Consider the following 4,466-nt stretch of genomic DNA (forward strand, 5'->3'; position numbering starts at 1 on the left):
GTGTTGGCCCTGTGTGCCTCGGTCGTAAGCAGTCCTGATTGTGGCGCTCACCTGCACGGCGCCAAACACGCATACGACCATCATTGGCACCAAGGCAGAAGCGACTCTCATCGCTGAAGACGACACGTCTCCATTCGTCCCTCCATTCACGCCTGTCGCGACACCACTGGAGGCGGGCTGCACGATGTTGGGGCGTGAGCGGAAGACGGCCTAACGGTGTGCGGGACCGTAGCGCAGCTTCATGGAGACGGTTGCGAATGGTCCTCGCCGATACCCCAGGAGCAACAGTGTCCCTAATTTGCTGGGAAGTGGCGGTGCGGTCCCCTACGGCACTGCGTAGGATCCTACGGTCTTGGCGTGCATCCGTGCGTCGCTCCGGGCACGTGCACCTTCCGCCGACCACTGGCGACAACATCGATGTACTTTGGAGACCTTACGCCCCACGTGTTGAGCAATTCGGCGGTACGTCCACCCGGCCTCCCGCATGCCCACTATACGCCCTCGCTCAAAGTCCGTCAACTGCACATACGGTCCACGTCCACGCTGTCGCGGCATGCTACCAGTGTTAAAGACTGCGATGGAGCTCCGTATGCCACGGCAAACTGGCTGACACTGACGGCGGCGGTGCACAAATGCTGCGCAGCTAGCGCCATTCGACGGCCAACACCGCGGTTCCTGGTGTGTCCGCTGTGCCGTGCGTGTGATCATTGCTTGTACAGCCCTCTCGCAGTGTCCGGAGCAAGTATGGTGGGTCTGACACACCGGTGTCAATGTGTTCTTTTTTCCATTTCCAGGAGTGTATTTTGTGTCTGATCATCCGAGTGGCAGGTGTGCGTTATTGGGAGAAAATTGTTTGGCTTTCTCGAGTGCGTCGCGCTCTAATTCTCTACGTTGATTCTTCGTGACAAGAGCAAAAACTTAGTCTGGAGGCGCCGGGTATCGATCCCGGTACCTCTCACATGCTAAGCGAGCGCTCTACCATCTGAGCTACGCCCCCAGTTGCTACTTACGCACCGGTGGACCCGTTCTCAGACAGTCCTCGAACTCTTAACTTTCACCGCTCCACTTGGAAGTGGTCCAGAGCTCCTTGTACACACTGTGACTGGGCGCCATCATCCAGCCGGGAGACTCAAATGCGTAGACATATGATCCGTTAGTAAGCGCTGTGATAATCTTGTTCAGAAAGTACATCGCTTACTTACCAAATGAAAGGAATCGACTCAAAACAGAGTGAATTTCTTCGAACTTTCGAGCGGTTCTAGGCGCTCCAGTCTGGAACCGCGCGACCGCTAGTTCTAACTAGTTCTAAGTTCTAGGGGACTGATGACCTCAGATGTTAAGTCCCATAGTGCTCAGAGCCATTTGAACCATTTTCTTCGAACATTCCGCACCACAGTGTTATTTCATTTTACTCCAGACATTTAGAGTAGCAGTACTGCACGTTGTCTAATTGCTGTGTACGAATAGGTATACAAAATGGTATTGTTTCAAAATGAACTAGGAATGGCTTGTCAATTTGATTCTTGGGAAATTAGGACAATATTTTCACTTGGCACAAATTCCCTACGCAATACGGGTTAAATGATACGCCATCCAACGTGAAACGGCATGCGTCATTAACGAACTGCTTGGTAAATAAGTGTTTACTGTTCTGAAAATGCTGAGCTGTTTCCTGACTACGTATTCCGCACGGATAACACAGAGAATCTGTTTACAAAGTAATGCTATTTAGCGAGATGACACAGTGACTTAGACAGTGGACTCGTATGTAGGGTGATAGCCTTTCAAATCTCCATCCGGCGATTCTGATTTAGGTCTTGCTTAAGGCAAATACTAGGATGGTTACCTTGAAGGACACACTTTAATTGCTTCTACAGCCTTCCCCGAGCCTGACATGGTCCGGTCTGTAATGATTGCGCCTTCGACGCGGCACCAAACCCTAAATGCCATTCTCCTGCGCGTATTTACGAACATTCCTGGCTTGAGTATCCTTGGTGTACTTATTCGGCTATTATGGAGCGCGTTGTATGTAAAGGAAGTGAAATGAATCGGCAACTCATTTTCTAAACACAGCAAGTACTACTATTACAGGAGAAAGCGAACCGAATACGTTGCCAGGCTGGGAGCACGACATTGCTTATGCCTAGAAGAAAACATGGAGGAGGGGGGTCAATAGTACCCTACACTCCAGTATTCTTACAAGAAGGCAGTTGTCATACTCTGTATGTGAATACGACAATGTCCTGCGTAGCACAGCGATGAAACAACCCATTAGTTTGAGGCTGTGAACACATCCTGCATAAAACGAAATATTGACCGGCAAGTTTGCTCCACAATATTCCTTGCGCGCCATCACTTTGACAACATTCATTCACGGTGTAATTTGTACGAATCACGGTTCGTCTGCATAAGCCACTAGTCACGATACTTCGTGTGCAGAAATTTTGCAAAATGAGATGGAACTATGTCCTTTCGTTTGCACAAGGTGACCCTTTTATTGTGAAAGCTGTTGAAACCTTATCCCATAAACAGAATATTTTGCGTCAGTTTCCTTGTTAGTTCTGATGCCCACCTCCGTGCGACAAAAGCTGTGAAGTTTTCGCAAAGTTGATTTTTCCTCGTAACGTTCATAAAATCGTAGATACTGCTGAGTAGTAATAACCCCTTTATCCACGTCGTCAGTGCGATATTTATTGTATGTACTTTACAACAACTTCTCTGGGGTAGGGACTTGGATTCTACTCCGCTAACGAGGAGATCACGGTAAGCGGCGTAACCGGATTTCCAAGAAACTTGGCTCACTGCCGGAGGGGTCAAACTAATCGAACGCGTGTCTCGGCTTTTCCGTAGACGTTAGACTGTTGCTGAGAAAACGACGGTCAAAGTTTTGGCGGTAATTTATGTGTCTCTTACCGAGCAAACAGTTCCACCGAGACGGTGGCACAGTGCCTTTCGCACCCCGGATTGGGAAGTCGACAACTACTTTCATTTTTATTTTTGTTTTTCATTTATCTATCCGTGTTCGAGAGGATTACTACACGAATGTTTTCCAATGTATATTGAAATGAATGAATTAAAAGAAAAGCAATTAATGAGTGGAAAAATTATTTGAAATTGTTTTCGGTGAAATTCCTGTAGTATATAGTGACCATCATCAATTGCAAACGCCAATTATTGGAAAAGTAAACCGTTATGAGTGGTATGCCGCGAAATTATTGACGGCGCGTGGAATTTTCAGCGATGTTAACGGGGTTTTGTTTCCAGAGTGGGATCCTTAACGAGAAATGTCACTGTGGCAAATCCGTTTTGGCGCGACGCTCGTGGTATTCGGAATCTGTTTCGAGTGTTCCACGATCAGTATCATCCAAGGAAATGCATACCAAATGTTCTTGAGGAGTAAACATAAGAATGAAATTATGAAGTGGGAACGGATATAAGAATGAAATATGAGAACTGAAAAAGATTGTAACCCATGAACATATATTGTATAATAAATGTGCGAGACTTATTGTGAAACCTAGATGTAATTTTACAATTAATAAAACGGCCTTGTATGCCCTAACTTTATAAGAAAGATTCATGAAGTAACTTTCTACGAACATGGCTAGGTAAATGACAAAAAGAATAAAAACAAGTTTCGAACAAGGGTCCCAAAGTGAGCGGCCGCGGATCTAGTGACTGTATCACCAGATGGGCTGAGCTTATCGCCCGCTAAAAGGCACCTCAAGTACATCGAAAACTTTGACGGTCGTTTTCTCAGAAACTGTCGAGTATCTGCGGATAAGCCAAGACACGTGTTCGCTTATTTAGGCTCCTCTTCTACTGAGCGAAGCTTCTGGGAAATCGGGTTATGGTACTTACAGTGCTCTCCTCGTAAGTATTGTGAACCTCCTTCCGTTTTTTGCACGTTGTAGACTTACTGAACTTTTAACATTTTGCTTCCACGTTCTGTAACTTATCGCGTCAGCACTGCCACTCTTTTCTGCTTCTCGTCGTCAATAACTTTAATGAAGGTAATAACAAGCGAACGAGTTTCCCTCGATCACTTTCCGTGTTAGCGTTGCGAGATAACAACACACTTGACTTTGAACCGGAACGTGGCTTCAGTTGGTCACGTGCCCAAGTTGGTTCCCTCTGCGACCAGGTGCAGGTCGATTAATACCCCTCATTTACTCTTGTAAACGTATGATTTCGCGCCAAGTGTTACATTATGTAAATTGATGAACCACATAGTATTAAAAAGTTGCTTGATCCAAGAGATATATTTCTAACGGCGAGTGCATAATATGAAGATGTTTTGCAGGGTACAGAATTCAACTATTCTAAAGTTAGTTGTCGGATATAGTTATTTGCCCCGAGTGGTATATTTCAGCGGAACTCTTGTTTTTCACAATTGACTGTAAGCACTTTCTTCACCGCTCAGCACTGTGTTAAGAGCAACTTTCGGTGTCAAATCAGCGTCTAAA

At 46.1% G+C, this 4,466-nt stretch overlaps 1 non-coding gene across 1 annotated transcript; it reads right to left on the minus strand.

Moving 5' to 3' along the window:
- Positions 1 to 924: 924 nt before the first annotated feature.
- On the minus strand, positions 925 to 997 carry Trnaa-agc (transfer RNA alanine (anticodon AGC)). The gene has a single exon. It is a non-coding gene; the product is annotated as a tRNA-Ala (tRNA).
- Positions 998 to 4,466: the final 3,469 nt, after the last annotated feature.

The sequence above is a fragment of the Schistocerca serialis genome, chromosome 1, assembly GCF_023864345.2.
Source record: "Schistocerca serialis cubense isolate TAMUIC-IGC-003099 chromosome 1, iqSchSeri2.2, whole genome shotgun sequence".
In the NCBI taxonomy this organism is placed as follows: Eukaryota; Metazoa; Arthropoda; class Insecta; order Orthoptera; family Acrididae; genus Schistocerca; species Schistocerca serialis.